The sequence below is a fragment of the Sciurus carolinensis genome, chromosome 1, assembly GCF_902686445.1.
Source record: "Sciurus carolinensis chromosome 1, mSciCar1.2, whole genome shotgun sequence".
Taxonomy (NCBI): domain Eukaryota; kingdom Metazoa; phylum Chordata; class Mammalia; order Rodentia; family Sciuridae; genus Sciurus; species Sciurus carolinensis.
The window spans coordinates 129,252,181-129,271,598 of NC_062213.1; positions in this window are offsets into that span (position 1 = coordinate 129,252,181).

Consider the following 19,418-nt stretch of genomic DNA (forward strand, 5'->3'; position numbering starts at 1 on the left):
ATACTACCAAAACCATTATACAGATTTAATGCAATTCCAATTAAAATCCCAATGACATTCTTCATAGAACTAGAAAAAGCAATCATGAAATTCATTTGGAAGAATAAAAAACCCAGAATAGCCATAGCAATCCTTGGCAAGAAAAGTGAAGCAGGAGGCATCACAATACCAGACCTTAAACTATACTAAAGAGCTATAGTAATAAAAATAGAAAGATATTGGTACCAAAATAGACATGTAGACCAATGGTACAAAATAGAAGACACAGAGAAAAACCCACATAAATACAGTGATCTCATACTAGACAAAGGTGCCAAAATATTCACTGGGGAAAAGATAGCCTATTCAATTGTTAGTGCTGGGAAAACTTGAAATCCACATGTAACAAGTAAGAAATCATTGTCCTCATGATAAGCTTATTCAATTTACTACTTTAACCTCATTTATTTCTCCAAAGATTGTATACAGTCAATTGCTGGGGCAGTGACAGTATTCATTGATGGCTCCAGTTCAGGAAAAGCAGGTTTTTATAGACATGCTCATACTGAGGTGGTACACACTTCCTACACCTCTACTTGGTGAGCAGAGATTCAAGCTCTCATCTGTGCCTTAATTCATTTTGCTAAAGAGACAGTTAATATCCATAAGCGAGAGTGCCTATACAGTAGGAGTCACTATGCATATTAAAAGTTACTATTGTCATACAGAGTCAGTGAAGTTATTCTATTTATTCCATACCTTACGAAAAATAATACAAGTGCATCAATATTCTAGTTCCATTGATCACATTAGAGTTCATTCCAAACCCCCAAGGCCACACTATTGTGGAGCAAGCTCATTTGTCCCTTCAATTAAAAATTAAAAATTAAAAGGGGGAAATGGCGCCCAACAAATTTGTTTGAGTCATGCTCTCCTTGTTTCAAATTTTTAAAAATTGTGATGTTAAAGTTCTCACTGGTGCTAAGTGACACACAGCTCCTACTGTAGCAGGCCCATCAGACCTACTTTGGTGGAAAGACATACAAACAGAGCAATAAAATGTACCAGAGTCAGTAATAATATGGGGCAGAGGCTATTCTTTTGTCTTTCCAGAATGTACAGCTCTTCCTAACTGGGTACCTGAATGTGCTATTCACCATGGAAGAATTTGAGTCAATGGTTCAAACAACTAAAGAACCTGACACATCAGGCTGAGCAGATAGTTAAGCAACAGGGAGGCCTTAAGTCTCCAGTTACAATGTTTGTGGCTATGCTGGTTTTATTGAGAAGTCAGTTAAGTAGAATTCATGGGGAAACTTACTGGACTATTTCCCAGATCCACCTTTAATACATCCAGCTGTGTGGACTGGAGAAACCATCCCAGTATTTACTAATGATACTCATATAATAGGAGGTTTTACAGACAAATACATTACACCTATTCATGCCACTGAATTTAATTATACTGGCTACAGTGGGAATTCACCTATATGTTGGTACCATAATAAACTTGCTGGCTGTTTAAAAGTAACTTTTAAGGAAAATACAGCATAAGAGGGAGCTAGGCCAGCTAATCATACTTGCCTTTGGGACTTAAGATCATATATCTGGACAGTTATTAAAATGGGACTTTCCCATAACAGGCCAGTTATTCCCATGGAACATCCACCAATACTTTACTGCCCTAATTATTCTGCAATAGAGTTTGGTACCATTCCTAAATGGATGGAATGTGAAAATGCCTTGACAGTGCAGCATAAAGTCTCTAGCAGTGGTGGTGTATGTATTTTGGATTGGTCTCCAAGAATTGATAGGGGACAGTTACACCAGGATTTCATGACTTCTTCAGGATTTGTTCATAATATCCTGACTTTCAGTGAAGATGGCATGCAAAAAGATCTGTGGCATTTAATAGCTGCCTCAGGTTTTCTCCATTTTGCAGATGGCCCTATGTCTGACTTTATAGACAGGAACTGCAAAGAGGTTTCCTGCTACAGCCTGCAGGACTGTGTTCAATCTTCTTGTTCTTTAATTTCTGGAAATGTGAGAGTAAAGAGAAAAGGAGAAAAATATCATGTAACTTGTAAGAGATGTAATCTGACCAACTGTATCACCAGATATAATAGAGAAAAAGGGGTACTTGTTCTTTACAAGTCCTGCTTTGTTTTATTCCCAACTAACATTTCAGGGCCATGGTACACTGATGCTGGAGCTCAAGTCTTACAATAGATGCACACCCAATTAAGCAGAACATGGTGAGCTATTGGTCTTATAGCACTTGGAGTAGTTGCTTTAATATTCTTCCTGGCTTCTACCCTAATAGCATCTGTATCTATTTAAAGCATTTGTAGTATTCATTTTCTTAATAATTTGGCTCAAAATATTTCCAAGGCCTTACCTAATCAGATAAATACTGATGAAAGGATTAAATGCTTTGGAAGCTACTGTTATTAATATTGGAAATTTAAGCAAAGGCCTAGATGACATGCCAGTTCTAAGTATGTCTCCATTACTGGAGCCAAGTATAATGCTTCCCAATGGAATTGGGAAAAGATAAAAAATAATCTAATGGACATTTGGCATAGTAATAATAACAGTGTGGATCTTATGGAGTTACATCCTCACATCCAGGATATTCAGGAAAGCAGGAATCAACTCATGGATCCTGCATCTCTTCCTGAATGAATACTTCATGATCTTAAAAACTTTAATCCTGGAAACGTATTGAAGCATTCCACATGGTATATTTTTGGAATTGTATATTTGCTACAAATTCTCTTCCATGTTATGATAATAGGCTGCTGTATCCTCAGATGTGAAATCTGGGAACTTCCAGTAACAACACATCATGTGTGCTTAAAAAATAAAAAAGGGGGAGATGTTGGCAGCAGCAAATAAATCATTGCTTTGAACTCCATAGACTTTGACAGTGAGACTGCAATTTCTGGGAATCTCTCGTTTTGATGGTGCTGAAAGACAGGCCCATTTGCAGGTGGCCACTGTTAATGGGGCAGTTTCCATGCCTGGCATGGAATTTATGGGTTTGATACCTTTGAATTCAGATGCCTGCTGCCCTGGGGTGAAAGATGTGTGGGCACACTCACTAGCCTTGAGGTGCCAGCTGTCCATAGCAAGAGAAGATATAGTGCAAGTAGATAAGCTCCAACTGGCCTGTTCCTGCTCAACTTTGCTTTGTTTTCCTTGGAGAACTCTTTTTTACAATAAATCCCTTTGAAGTGATTGCCTATAAAATAAAAGGATGTGCGCTTCTTCTCTTTGTTAGGGATCAGACCCATCAGGCCTGATCCACCCACAGGACCCCTGCTGTTAAACTATTTTTGTGTCTTTTGTCTTCATTTTTCTTAATATTTCCTTAGACTTGTATTTTCTCAGCCAGCTCACAGCCTATGTGTGGTGAACTGCTCAATTACTGTGTGGTCACAGCAAGAGGACTGTGAGGCAGGGCAGAGGCCAGGTTTCGTTGGCCATTTTTCTACAGCCCAGGCAGTTTTACTGGGATTATTTTTCTTCCAGTTTAGGGCTAGTGTCCTTCACCACAGTGAGATGATCTGTGGTTGCCTGGGGCCAGGCTGAGAACGCTGGGAGTGCCAGCAATGGGTTTAAAAGATTTAAATTTTTTTAACCCTTTCTTCTGGTCTCTTGTTATCCTTGCATACAACAGGCAGTGCCTTTTGGCACCTTCAACTTTGTTCCTGATGGTTCAGACCCCTTATCATGCAACTGCATAAATGTCTGTACATACAGAATCTCTTTCATTTACTTTACCCTGACAGACCAACTTCAACATCAAGATTGGAGAATAATCCAGAAAAACCATTCAAAGTTCAGAATGTGTTACAGTAAGACATCTTCCTCTTAGACAAGCTTATACCTATAGGTGGCCCAGGCAGCCAAGATGTCTCTGCCCAAGAGACTCCCAGTAAGATCAACACAGCATGGTCCATGTCTTAAGGACCAGTAACAGATACAAAACAAAACACAAAAAACAAACAAACAAACAAAAAACCAAACAGAAGAGAGGATCACGGAAACTGGGCTGATAGGAAACTTTAAAACAGACAGACTCACACATACAAATTTCTTTCACTTACTTTACCTTTGATAGACCAACTCCAACTGCAAGATTGTATAATAATTCTGAAAGGTATTCAAAAGCCAGACCATTACAGTGAAACATTATCTTAGATAAGCTTATACCTACAGGTGTCCTTTCAACTTACTTTACCTCTGAGAGACCAACTAGAATTTCAAGATTGTACAAAAGGAAACACAGAGAGAGACAGCCACAGAGGAGTCCCAAAACCATGGCTGACAGACAGAAACCTTTAAATTGAATTGCCAAGATCTTTCCCCAGAGACTAATGGGGATCAAAGCCATGTCTTAAAAGGAGTAGTAACAGATAAAAACAAAACAAAAACACTGACAACCAGAGGGAATTCCCAAACTCAAAGCCAACAGATTAGAACCTAGAACAGATCAGAGGGAGTAAATATCCCTAGGTTCTTGAGTTCTGCTAAACCATGACTCTTATACCAGTGGTGCCACAGATGTCTCCAGAAAGAGGGACCAGATGTTCCCATGAAGAGGAACCATATGTGTGGAATTAAGGGTCTCTGCATGCACATTTGGGGATTTACCAAACAGCCAACGGTGTTGTGACTTTACTGAGTTCAATTTCCTTTTTCTCAAAGTGGACCCTATGGAGCAACCTGTACCATTCAGGGAAAGAAGGTGGAAGTTCACTGGAGTAAAAGGAGCATTGGCATTTGCCTTTACTCACAGGAATAGCTCTTCTTGTTTGACCCAAAGCAAAGTCACCCATCTTCTAACTCTCCTGCAGTTGGATCTCAACAAGATCATAAGTACCTTGCATCTTCAGCATGGAAGTGAGGTTCCTTGGAGAGTCAGGCCTGCCCAAGAAAACTGGAATGGGGGTTCCTCTTGGGTTCCATTTGGGTCACCAAATTTGTTGCCAAAAACTCAGTCCTTGTCACTGATGCCAAATCATTAACAAGGACAAAGTTTTGAGAAAAAGAAGGTTTATTACTTTGCTAGCAAAGGAGAAACATGGGGGACTCCCATCACAGAGACTGTGATTCTTGCCCTTCTTATTTTTTATTTTGAGAGAGGCCTCATCAATTTACTGCTAAAGGCCTCAGTAAATTGATGAGGCTGGCCTTGACTTTACAATCCTCCTGCTTAGCCTCCCAAGTCACTTATTTTCCTTATAGGTGTGAAGAGTATTTCTTTTTTCTTCCTTCCTTCCATTCTTTCTTTCTTTCTTTTGTGTGTGTGTGTGTTTGGTACTGGGGATTGAACACATGGGCACTCTACCACTGAGTTATATTCCCAGTCTTCTTATTTTTTTAATTTTTAATTTTTATTTTTACAGACTGCATTTTGATTCATTGTACACAAATGGGGTACAACTTTTCATTTCTATGGATGTACACAATGTAGATTCATACCATTCATGTAATCATACATATACATAGGGTAATACTGTCTGCCTCCTACTATCTTTCCTTCCCCCACCCCAACCCACCCCATTTTCCCCTACACCATCCAAAGTTCCATAATTCTTCTCTTCCCTCCCCCTACCACCCGCTCTCATTATGTATCATCTTCCATTTATCAGAGAAAACATTCAGCCTTTGGTTTTTGGGCTTGCTCTATTTCACTTAGCATAATATTTTCCAACTTCAATCATTTTCCAGCAAATGCCATAATTTTATTCTACTTTATGGCTGAGTAATGTTCTATGTATATATATACCACAGTTTATTTATCGATTTATCAATTGAGGGGCATCTCCGTTGGTTCCACAATCTACCGCTTGTGAATTGAGCTGCTATGAACATTGATATGGCTGCATCACCGTAGTATGCTGATTTTAAGTGCTTTGGGTAAAAACTGAGGAGTGGGATAGCTGGATCAAATGGTGGGTCCATTCCAAGTTTTCTGGGGAATCTCCATTATGCTTTCCAGAGTGGCTGCACCAGTTTGCAACTCCACCAGCAATGTATGAGTGTGCCTTTTTCCCCACATCCATGCCAACATTTAATATTGCTTGTGTTCTTGATAATAGTCATTCTAATTGGAGTTAGATAAAATCTTAGGGTGGTTTTAATTTGCATTTCTCTAATTACAAGGAATGATGAGCACTTTCTCATATATTTGGAGATCACCTGTATATCTTCTGTGAAGTGCCTACCCAGTTCCTTAGCCCATTTACTGATTGGGTTCTTTGTATTTTTGGTGTAAAGTTTTTTAAGTTCTTTATAAACTTTGGAGATGAGCGCTTTGTCTGAAGTGTGGGTGGAAAAGATTTTCTCTCGCTCTGTAGGCTCTCTTTTCACATTATTGATTGTATCCTTTGCTGAGAAAAAGCTTTTTAGTTTGAATCTATCCCGTTTATTGATTCTTGCTTTTATTTTTTGCACTGTAGAGGTCTTGTTAAGGAAATCTGGTCCTAAGCCAACATGATGGAGATTAAGGCCTACTTTTTCTTCTATTTGGTGAAGGGTCTCAGGTATAATTCCTAGATCCTTGATTCATTTTGAGTTGTATCTTGTATAGGGTGAGAGATAGGGGTTTAATTTCATTTTACTGCATATGGATATCCAGTTTTGCCAGCACCATTTGTTGAAGAGGCTATCTTTTTTCCATTGTTAGTTCTTAGGACATTTGTCTAATATGAGATAACTGTACTTATGTGGGTATGTCTCTGTGTCATCTACCTGTCTATTTTGGTGCCAATACCATGCTGCTTTTGTTACTATTGCTCTATAGTAGAGTATAAGGTCTGGTATAGTGATACCTCCTGCATCACTCTTCCTGCCCAGGTTGCTTTGGCTATTCTGGGTCTTTTGTTCTTCCAGATGAATTTCATGATTGCTTTCTCTATTTCTATGAGAAATGGCATTGGGATTTTAATTGGAATTGCATTAAATCTGTATAGCACCTTTGGAAGTATGGCCAATTTGATAATATTAATTCTGCCTATCCAAGAACACAGGAGATCTTTCCATCTGCTAAGGTCTTCTTCAATTTCTTTCTTTAATGTTCTGTAGTTTTCATTGTAGAGATCTTTCACCTCTTTGGTTAGATTGATTCCCAAGTGTTTTTATTTTTGAGGCTATTGTGAACAAAGTTGTTTTCCTCACTTCCCTCTCAGATGTTTCATCATTTATGAATAAAAATGCTTTAGATATATGCATCTTGATTTTATATCCTGATATTTTGCTGAATTTAGTTATGAGATCTAGAAGTTTTCTGGTGGAGTTTTTGGATTCTCTAAATTTAGACTCATGTTATCAGCAAATAGTGACAGTTTGAGTTCTCCTTTTCCTATTCGTATCCCTTTAATTTCTTTGGTCTATCTAATTGCTCTGGCTACTATTTCAAGGATGATGTTAAATAGAAGTTGTAAAAGAAGGCATCCTGTCTTGTTCCAGTCTTTAAAGGGAATGCTTTCAGTTTTTCTCCATTAAGAATGATGCTGGCCGTGGGGTTAGCATGAATAGCCTTTAAAATGTTTAGGTATGTTCCTACTATTCCTATTTTTTCTAGGGTTTTGAGCATGAACGGGTGTTGTATTTTGTCAAATGATTTCTCTGTATCTATTGAGATAATCATATGATTATTAACCTTAGGTCTATTGATGTGATGAATTACATTTATTGATATACAGATGTTGAACCAAACTTGCATCCTTGGGATGAACCCCACTTAATTGTGGTGCACTATCATCTGAATATGTTTTTGTATGCAATTTGCCAGGATTTTGTGAAGGATTTTGGTGTCAGTATTCATCAGAGATATTGATCTAAAATTTTCTTTCCTTGATGTGTCTTTGTCTAGTTTTGGAATCAGAGTGATACTAGCTTCAAAGAATGAGTTTGGAAGGGTTCCCTCCTTTTATATTTCCTGGAATAGTTTGAGGAGTATTGGAATGAGTTCTTTGAAAGTCTTATAGAACTAGGCTGAGAAGCTGTCTGGTCCTGGGCTTTTCTTGATTGGTAGGCTTTTGATGGCTTCTTCTATTTCATTGCTTGAAACTGATCTGCTTAATTTTTGTATGTCCTGGTTCAGTTTGGGAGAATGAAGTGTCTCTAGAAATTTTTCAATGTCTTTGAGATTTTCTATTTTGTTGGAGTATAGATTGTCAAAGTAGTTTCTCATTATGTTATGTATTTCAGTGGTATCTGTTGTGATATTTCCTTTATCATCATGAATTTTAGTAATTTGAGTTTTCTCTCTCCTTCTCTTTGTTAGTAAGGCTAAAGGTTTGTCTATTTTGTTTACTTTTTCAAAGAACCAACTTTTTGTTTTGTCAATTTTTTAAATTATTTCTTTCGCTTCAATTTCAGCTCTGATTTTAATTATTTCCTGTCTTCTACTACTTTGGTGTTGTTCTTCTTCTTCTAGGGCTTTGAGCTGTAATGTTAGGTCATTTAGTTGTTGACTTTTTATTCTTTTCTTGAATGCACTCCATGCAATGAATTTTCCTCTTAGTACTGTTTTCATAGTGTCCCAGAGATTTTGATATGTTGTATCCTCATTCTCATTTACCTCTAAGAATTTTTTTATATCCTCCCTGATGTTTTCTGTTATCCATACTCCATTCTATAGCATATTATTTAGTCTCCAGGTGTTGGAGTAATTTCCCTTTTTAATTTTGTCATTGATTTCTACTCTCAGTCCATTATGATCTGATAGAACACAAGGCAGTATCTCTATTTTTTTGTATTTCCTAAGAGTAGCTTTGTGGCATAATACATGGTCTATTTTAGAGAAGATTCCATGTACTTCTAAGAAGAAAGTGTATTCACTCCTTGATGGATGGAATATTGTACATATGTCTGTTAAGTCTAAGTTCTTGATTGTGTTATTGAGTTCTATGGTTTCTTTGTTTAGTTTTTGTTTGCAAGATCTATTCAGTGGTGACAGCAGTGTGTTAAAGTCACCCAGAATTATTTGTTGTAGTCTATTTGATTCCTGGAATTGAGAAGGATTTGTTTGATGTACATGGATGCACAATTGTTTGGGGCATAAATATATATATATATCGCTATGTCTTCCAGATTTATGATTCCCTTAAGCAGTATGAAATGTCCTTCTTTCTCCCTTCTGATTAACTTTGACTTGAAGTCCACTTTATCTGATATAAGGATGGAAAACCCCATTTTTTTTTTTTTTTTTTTTTTTTTTTTTTTTTTTTTGCGGTGCTGGGGATCGAACCCAGGGCCTTATGCTTGAGAGGCAAGCACTCTACCAACTGAGCTATGTCCCCAGCCCAAACCCCACTGTTTTACTGAGTCTGTGTGCATGGTAGGTTTTTTCCCATTCTTTCACCTTTAGTCTGTGGATGTCTTTTTCTATGAGATGAGTCTCTTGAAGGCAGCATATTTTTGGGTCTTTCTTTTTAATCCATTCTGCCAGTCTATGTCTTTTGATTGATGAGTTTAGGCCATTAACATTCAGGGTTATTAATGAGATATGATTTGTATTCCCAGTCATTTGGACTTATTTTTGGTTTTTCACTTGACTTGGTTTCTCCTTTGATTGGTTTTTGCTTTAATGTAGCTTCTCACTTTGCTGACCTCCATTGTTGTTTTTTATTTCCTCCTCATGGAATATTTTGTTGAGAATATTCTGTAGTGCAGGCTTTCTATTTGTAAATTCTTTTAAATTTTGTTTATCATGGAAGGATTTTATTTCATCTTCAAATTGAAAGGTTAGTTTTGCTGGGTATAGGATTCTTGGTTGGCAACCATGTTCTTTCAGACCTTGAAATATGTTGTTCCAGGCCCTTCTAGCTTTTAGAGTCTGGGTTGAGAAGTCTGCTGCTATCCGTATTGGTTTCCCCCTATATGTAATCTGATGATTTCTCTCACGGCCTTCAAAATCCTATCTTTATTTTGAATGTTAGGCATTTTCATTATTATGTGCTTTGGTGTGGATCTGTTGTGATTTTGTGCATTTGGTGTACTGTAAGCCTCTTGTATTTGATTTTCCATTTCATTCTTCAGGTTTGGGAAATTTTCTGATATTATTTCATTGAATAGGTTGTCCATTCCTTTGGTTTGTATCTCTGTGTCTTCCTCATTCCCGATAATTCTTAAATTTGGTCTTTTCATGATGTTCCATAGTTCTTGGAGATTCTATTCATGATTTCTTACCATTTTCTCTGTTTGGGCAACTTTATTTTCAAGATTAAATATTTTGTCTTCATTGTCTGAGGTTCTGTCTTCCAAGTGGTCTAGTCTGTTGGTGATGTTTTCTATTGTTTTTATTTGGTTTATTGTTTCCCTCATTTCAAGGATTTCTGTTTGGTTTTTTTTTTTTTTTTTTTTTTTTTTTTTGAGAATCTCTCTTTGTTGAAATGATCTTTTGCTTCCTGCAGGTGCTCTTTCAGCTTATTGGTATTATCATTCATTGCCTGCATTTGCTCTCTTATCTCATCCTTTGCTTCACGAATCATCTTAATCATGTATAATCTGAAGTTCTTTTCAGACATTTCTTCTAACATACTGTCATTGGATTCTCTTAATATAGAATCTAGATTTGTTTGGATCATTTTCTTCGTTTTTTCATGTTGTTCATGTATCTTCCCTCTAGCAGTGCAGATCTGGGGTATTGCATATTTCCCCCTATAGGCTTATAATAGCCCTATAGGTTTCCAAAACCCTTTCTTTAAGGGGAGATCAATATTAGCAGTGCCCAATTCAGACACTACGCAATCCTAGACCAAATAGCCCCTATAAGGACAATAACAAAATTGTCATAATAAACAGAATGAATTCAAATATTATCTTCAATAAAACAAACAGATTTGCAATAAGGTCTGCAGTTTCTAATGGAGGACAAAGAGGATGCAGAGGGATGTAGAGTGTGGCTGTTAATGGGATAAGAAAAGATTATACAGAAGTTCTAGATAATAGAAAGGGTGAGAGTGTAATCAAAAGAAATTGGATGTTAGCATGCAAAAAAGGGAGAAAGAGACTCTGAGGGAACAGGTAAACAAAAGGAAAAGAGAGCAAGAAAAGTAAAGAAATAAAAACTTAAACTTTTTCAATAAGGAGAAAAAAGAAAAACTACAGTATAACAGTCATATAGTAACGAAACCTCCAAGTGTTCAGTAGCCTGATGCATGAGAGGTATCTGACAATGAGCTTCAAGCCTCCAGCAGGTGTCTCAGGATGGGATTTGCCCCACGTAAAGATCGGAGCTACGGCTTCCAGGATTATCCAAGATGGCTGCTCTGGCTTCCAAATGTGTTGGCAAATGGGGAGCTGCAGCTCAGGATGTGGACGTGGTCAGCTGGAGGTCCTGGAGGCGGGATGCGGTTGGTCAGGCAGGGGTCCTGGAGGTCCGGTGTGTTTGGTGTGGTTTTGGGATCCTGGAGGCCGGGTGTAATCAGTCGGTCTGGGGTCCCAGTGGCAGGGCGCAGTCAGTTGGTCTGGGGGTCCTGGCGGCAGGGAGCAGTCAATTGATATGAGGGCACTAGAGGCAGGGAGTGATCGGTCGGGCTGAGGGATCCTGGAGATGGGGCTCAGTCAGTCTGGTCAGGGGTCCTATGGGGCCTGGCTGTTGTCTCAAAATGGCGGCAGCCAAATGTAATCAAACCTGCAGGTACTGTGACAGAGAACTCCAGGCAGCAGCAGGCAGCTGGTGCTCCACTGGTGGTCGGCGATCAGTTTGCTGACTGTTGTTGGACAATCGGGAGGTGAACCCCGTGTGTTGGGTGATGGATAGGTGTAAGGCAGGCGATGGACTGGCCAGAGGCAGGTAAATGGCGGATGATAGGCGCCTGACAGTGAGCAATCTGCACTCAAAAAAGGCGTCGATATGCTGGCAGACTGCAGGTGATCACAGCAGACAAATGGTATAAACACCAGGGAATCAATAAGCAGCAAAAACTGCCTCACCAAGAAAGAGATATCCTCTGTATGAAACCGGAGTTATGGAGCGACAAGGAACTCACCCTCCCTCTAGTCCGCCATCTTGGATCCCCCCGTAAATTATTTTAATTTTTATCATGGAAGGATTTTATTTCGTCTTCAAATCTGAATGTTAGTTTTGCTGGGTATAGAATTCTTTATTGGCAGTCATGTTCTTTCAGAGCTTGAAATATTTGTTCCAGGCCTTTCTAGCTTTTAGAGTCTGGGTTGAGAAATCTGTTGATATCCATATTGGTTTCCCCCTATATGTAATCTCATGCTTTTCTCTTGAAGTCTTCAAAATCCTATCTTTATTTTGTGTGTTAGGCATTTTTATTTTAATGTGCTTTGGTGTGGATCTGTTGTAATTTGTGCATTTGGTGTTCTGTAAGCCTCTCGTATTTGATTTTACATTTCATTCTTCAGGTTTGGGATGTTTTCTGATATTATTTCATTGAATATGTTGTTCATTCCTTTGGTTTATATCTCTGTGCCTTCCTCAATCCCAATAATTCTTGAATTTGGCCTTTTCACAATATACCATAGTTCTTGGAAGTTTTGTTAGTGATTTCTTACCATCTTCTCTGTCAACTTGATTTTCAAGATTAAATATTTTGTCTTCATTGTCTGAGGTTCTGTCTTCTAAGTGGTCTAGTCTGTTGGTGATGTTTTCCATTGAGTTTTTTATTTGGTTTATTGTTTCCTTCATTTCAAGGATTTCTGTTTGGGTTTTTTTTTTTTTTTTTGAGAATCTCTCTTTGTTGAAATTATCTTTTGCTTCCTGCAGTTGCTCTTTCAACTGCTTATTGGAGTGATCATTCATTGCCTGCATTTGCTGTCTTATCTCATTCTTTGCTTCATGAATCATTTTAATTATGTATATTCTGAACTCCTTTTCTCATATTTCTTCTACAATGATGTCACTGGATTCTCTTGATATAGAATCTAGATTTGTTTGGATCATTTTCTTCCTTTTTTTTTATGTTGTTCACCTATCTTCCCCTCTAGCAGTGCAGATCTGGGGTATTGCAGTTTCCCCCCTAGGTTTATAGTGACCCTATAGGTTTCCAAAACTTCTTCTTTAAGGGGGAGATCAATATTAGCAGCACCCAGTTCAGACAATATGCAGTCCTAAACCAAATAGTCCCTATGAAGACATTAACAATATTGTCATAATAAACAGAGAGGGTGAGTTCAATTATTATCTATAGTATAACAAACAGATTTGCAATAAGGTCTGTAGTTTCTAATGGAGGACAAAGAGGATGGGGTGGGGTGTAGCATGTAACTGTTAATGGGGTAGGAAAAGAGTATATAGAAGTTCTACATCATAGGAAGAGTGAAAGTATAATCAAAAGAAGTTGGTTGCTAGCATAAAAAAAGGGAGAAAGAGACTCTGAGAAAACAGCTAAATACAAGGAAAATAGAGCAAGAAAAGTAAAGTAATAAAATCTTAAAATTTTTCAAAATGGAGGGAAAAAAACCTACACAATAATAGTCATATGGTATTCAAACCTCCCAGTCTTCAGTAGCCTGTTGCATGAAAGGTACCTGACAATGAGCTTCCTGTCTCCAGCAGGTGTTTCAGGATGTGATTGGCCCCACCCAAAGATGGAAACTTCTGCTTCCAGAATAATCCAAGATGGCCACTCTGGCTTCCAAATGTGTTGGCAAATGAGGAGCTGCAGCTTGGGGCATGTGCATGGTCAGTAGGGGGTCCTGGAGGTGGAGGTGCAGTTGGTTGGGCAGGGATCCTGAAGATAGGGTGTGTGCTGGTTGAGGGGTCCTGGAGGCAAGACGTGGTCATTTGGGTGAGGGGTCCTGGAGATGGGGCTCAGTCAGTCCAGCCAGGGGTTCTGCAGGTACTAGCTGTTGTCTCAAAATGGCAGCAGCTACATGTAACCAAACCTGTGGGTACTGACATAGTGGACTTCCAGGCAATAGCAGGCAGCTGGCCATCCACTGGTGGTCTGCAGTGGGTCTACAGGCTACCGGTAGACAATCAGCAGGTGGACCTCGGGTGGTGAGAGATGAGTAGGTGAAAGGCAGGTGATGGGCAGGCAAGAGGCAGGCAAACAGGCAAATGGATGATAGGCACCAGTTAGTGAGCAATCTGCCCTCAAAAAGTAGTCAATATGCTGGCAGACTGCAGGTGATTGCAGTGGACAAATGGGGTAAACAGCAGGGGATTGATAAGCAGCAAAGACTGCCTCACCGAGAAACAGATATCGTTGGCTTGAATCCTGAATTACAGAGCCTCCCTCCAGTCTGCCATCTTCGAGACTCCTTATTTTTTATTTTGAGACAAGGTGTCACTAAGTTGCTGAGGCTATCCTCAAACTTGTGGTCTTCCTGCCTCAATCTCTGAAGTCACTGGGAACGCTTATGTGTACTACCAAACCAGACTCATTTGTATAGTATACACTTTCAACTTATTAAAATCTGTCTTCAAGAATTATACTACTTCATGTATAGTATAAGAAACTTACAAAAATATACATCAATTTCTCTCTCCTGCTTTTATGCTATTGTCATACATCTTAATTCTATCCACGCTTTGGGCACCAGGATACATTGCTATTATTTTTACCTTAAATGCCTAATTATCTTTTTTATTGAGAGTAAATGCACAAACCATACAATTCGCCCATTAAAATGCACAGCTCAATGACTTTTGGTATATTCAGAGTTTGTATTACTATCACCAATATTAATATTAGAACATTCTCATTGCTGCCGAAATAAATCTCATATCCATAGCAGTCCCAATCCATTTCCCCACAATTTACCTGAACTTGTAACATATTATTACCCTATAATATGTGGTCTTTTCAGTCAGTTTTATTTTATTTTTTGTTTTTTAAATTTTTTTAGTTGTAGATGGACACCATATGTCAATTTTATTTATTTTTTATGTGATGCCGAGGATAGAACCCAGTGCTTCATATATGCTAGGCAAGCACTATACCACTGAGCCACAACTCCAGTCCCAATTTTATTTAAAAAGATTTTTTTCAATAAGACAAAAAAAGGAATTCTTTACTCACTTTTCACCATTCCAGTGCTTTCTCCATTCTTTTCGTAGTTCCAGGTTTTCATCAGGTACCAGTTACCTTTTGCTTGGCAGATTTCCTTCAGTATTTCTAGTCATGCAAATCTGTTAGCATTAAATTCTTTCAGCTTTTACCTGACAGTTTTTATTTTACCTTCATTAAAAAAAATTTTTTTAAGTTGTAAATGGACATAGTAACTTTATCTTATTTATTTTTTAGGTGGTACTGAGGAATGAATCCAGTGCCTCATACATGCTAGGCAAGTATTCTACCACTGAGCCACAACTCCAGCCATTTACATTCATTTTTGAAAGATATTTTCATGGTGTATAGAACTTTCAGTTGGAAATTTTATCACATTTAACTTTTCATTTTTTCACACAAATAATGCACCACCATCTTTAGTTTGTATTATTTCCAACAAGAAATCTATTGAATTTTTAAAACTTTGTTTTTCATTAGGGTAAAATAGAAAATCTTTGTTTTTCTATGTGCTTTTTCTCTGGCTGATTTTAAGTTTTTCCTCTTTATCACAATTTCATTATAATGTGCCTTGGTATGGTTTTCTTCATGTTTCTTGTATGTGGGGTTCATTGGGCTTCTTGGTTTTGTGGGCTTGTAGTTTTTGGCATATTCTGAAATTTTTCATCCATTATTTCATCAAATATTTTTTTCTGTCATAGTACACTTTCTTAGGGATTTCAGGTAAATACATGCAGGTCATTTGAATTTGTCCCAAAGTTTAGTCTTTGTATGTTTCATTTTGTATAATTTCTATTTTTTTTTTTCTGTTCACTAATATTTTCTCCATTTTCTCATTTGTTATTAATCCTATCTGGTGGGGTTGGGGTTTTTTCCAGACAATGTATATTTCGTCTCTAGATGTATAATTTTATTTATTTATTTTTATTTATTTATTCATTGGTCCCAGGGATTGAACCGAGGGGTACTTAACTACTGAGCCACATCCCCAGTCCATATTTTCCTTTTTTATTTTGACACAGGGTCTTGCTAAGTTGCTGAGGTTGGCTTTGAACTTGTGATACTCCTGCCTCAGCCTCCCAAGCTGCTGGGACTACAAGTGGTGGCCCCATACCCACTAGAAGTATGATTTTAAGATCTTTGAAATTTTATTTCTTATACAAGCATCTTGAACAAATAACATATGGGTATAGGAGGAATAGGGTTTTCAAGATGATGGAATAGAGAAGTTTGCTTTCCTGGATACTCCAGCATGAAACCAAGAAAGCAGATATGCAGCTTCTCAGCAAGGTGGATGAAAAATAAAAGGTGGGGGGCTTTAGTGGGATTTCATACTGGACATTCAAAGCATATCAGTGACTCAGGAGGTTGGATATAATAAAATAAAGAAGAAATTCCAGTGCCACCACCAGAGGTACCAGCCAGAGCAGTACCTCCAAGAGCAAAGAGGAGGGATAGGGAATTAATGGAACCCACATTTTAGGAGGCCTGAGGCATGTCTGGATTGGAGAGATCAGAGATCAAAGACATTGTCCAATTAAACTAAAAGGTGTGCTGCACAATATCCTTGTGCAGGAAAGAAGTCACATCTCTCCCAGCTGTCTGCGAAGGAGAGAAAAGGGACATTTTGCAGCCATGGCATTGGTTGGCAACTGGAAGAGCCAATGCCTGGCAAACCTGAATTTTATCTGAAATACAGACCTGGCAAACCCACACAGCATGACATAGAGTGTACCTAAATGACCAAAAGAAAACCAAACTTGAAGAGGAGTTTACACAGGGGAATACTTGTCATGGAAACCCACCCAGTTTTTCCTCTCTCCCTCCAATCCGGCCACTTGCTGGGCCAGCTGGGAGAGACACAACTGGTGAGGAATTTGAAGGGGCCAGGTTGGAAGAGATTGAACTTGGAGGATGAACCCAAAAGACCAGGAAAAACAGGGTCTGCAGGTAACAGAGGGAACTAAGAATTAGCTCCTCCACTGCAAGAGTGGAACCGAGGGAGATCTCTGGGGAGCAGTCTTCCATCACCGGCCAGCAACTACTGGGCCCTGGAGGTGCACTGATTTAAAATCTTCAGACCAACGGCCATTCAACCAAGAACCTGGAGCCTGCCTAAGCCTAAATTCCACCTCCAGGAGCTCTGCCTATGGGGTTTCCTCTCACACTCCAGCAACCCCACCTTGAGGGTGGAGGAGGCATCACGCTCCAGCCCACTCCACCTAACACTGCCAAAAAGGAAAGCTGAGAACTTCGAACTCCAATGGAAACAATTATTTGACTTTTCACCAAGATCTTTTTTTTTAATTTTAATTCTATTTTCTTTTTCTTTCTTTCTTTCTCTTTTCTCTGTTTAATTGTGACTTGAGTGGTTCATGGACACATACATATTCCTATTTGTTTTTTCTCATTTCTAGCATTTTTGAAGCCAGTTAGTTTTCATGGATCAGTATTTTGAGGACTAGGATGTTTGATTAGTATGTTTTGGTTTTGTTTTATATTCTAATTTAAAAAATTTTTACTTTTATGTATTTTCTCTCTCACTTGTTTCCTTTGATTCTCTCTTTTCATCTGCCAATAGCCAATCTCTATTGTCTTCTCTTTCACTCTTCCTTTAATTTTTTACTTCTATTTTCTCTCCTCCAACCTCATAATCTTCACAACCTACATCACATCTGTTCTATTCCTGTCCACCATTCAAAATTGTAAATCCTTTTGCAAACTTACTATTTTTACTGTGGAAAATAATAGATCACATCATTTCTGTTTATTGTGACAATTAAAATATAGATGTCACAGCAGAAAATATTTGTTTTAGTGCTGTATGTCATTTACATAGGTTGTAGTTATAATCTATCTCCCCCTAAACAGTAAATACTAGAAACCTTTAGGGGCATTATAAGTCCAGGTGGTAGAAACTCTACTGCCTCAGATCCAAACTGTTAAATGGGAGACACACAAACAACATGAAAAAATAAGGGAAAAAATTGCCCAAACTAAGACACTTCAATAACAGAACCCATCAATACCACAGTGGATGAAATGTCAGAGAAGGAGTTTAGAATGTACATAGTTAAATTGATCTGTGAGGTAAAGGACAATGTAAGGAGGGAAATCAGAGATAGAATACAGGAAATAAAAAATTACTTCAATAAAGAGTTAGAGATAAAAAAAATCCTCAAAATGAATCAATAAATAAACCAAATTAAAAATTCAATGAAAAGTATCGCCAGCAGACTAAACCACTTGGAAGACAATGAAGACAAAATATATAATCTTGAAAATAATGTTAACTGTGAAGAAAAGATGTTAAGAGACAATGAACAGAACTTCCAAGAAATATGGGATAACATGAAAAAGTCAAATATATGATTTATCAGGATAGATGAAGGCTCAGAGATACAAACCAAAGGAATGTACAATCTTTTCAAAGAAATAATATCTGAAAATTTCCCAAACCTGAAGAATGAAATGGAAAATCAAATACAGGAGGCATACAGGACCCCAAATACACAAAATTACAATGGACCCACACCAAGTCACATTGTTGTGAAAATGCCTGACATACAGAATATGGATAGAACTGTTAAGGTTGCCAGAGAAATCTGACCAGTCATATTTACAGGGAAATCAATCTGGATCTCAAATGATTTCTCAATACAGACCCTCAAAACTAGGAGGTCTTGGGATAATATACACTAAGCTCTGAAAGAAAATGGATGCCAACCAACAATACTATACCCAGCAAAATTAAGATTCAGAGTTGACAATTAAATAAAAACCTTTCATGTTAAACAAAAGTTAAAAGAATTCACAATTAGAAAGCCTGCACTACAAAATATACTCAATATGATATTTCATAAAGAATAAATGAAAAATAAAAGTGAAAACCAGCAAAGGGAGGAACTTACTTAAAAAAAATAGTCAATCAAAGGAGAAACTAATTCAAATTAAAAAACAAATAAAATGACAGGGTATAAAAATCTTATCTCAATACTAACATTGAATGCAAATGGGTTAAACTCATCAATCAAAAGACATACACTGGCAGACTGGATTGAAAAACAACACCTAACAAAATGCTGTCTCTAAGAGACTCACTTCATAGGCAAACACATTTCACAGACTGAAGGTAAAATGATGGGTAAAAACATGTCATTCATATGACTCTCATAAACAACCAGGGGTCTCTAACCTCATATGAGATAAAGTGGACTACAAACTAAAGTTAATCAAAAAGGACAAAGAGGGTCATTTCATACTGCTTAGGGAATTATATATCAATGAGACATAATAATCATAAATATTTATGCTTGAAACAATGAAATATCTACATACATCAAACAAATACTTCTCAATTTCAAGAATTATAGACCCACAACACAGTAATACTGGGTGACTTTAATGTGCCTCTCTCATCATTGGATAGATCCTCCA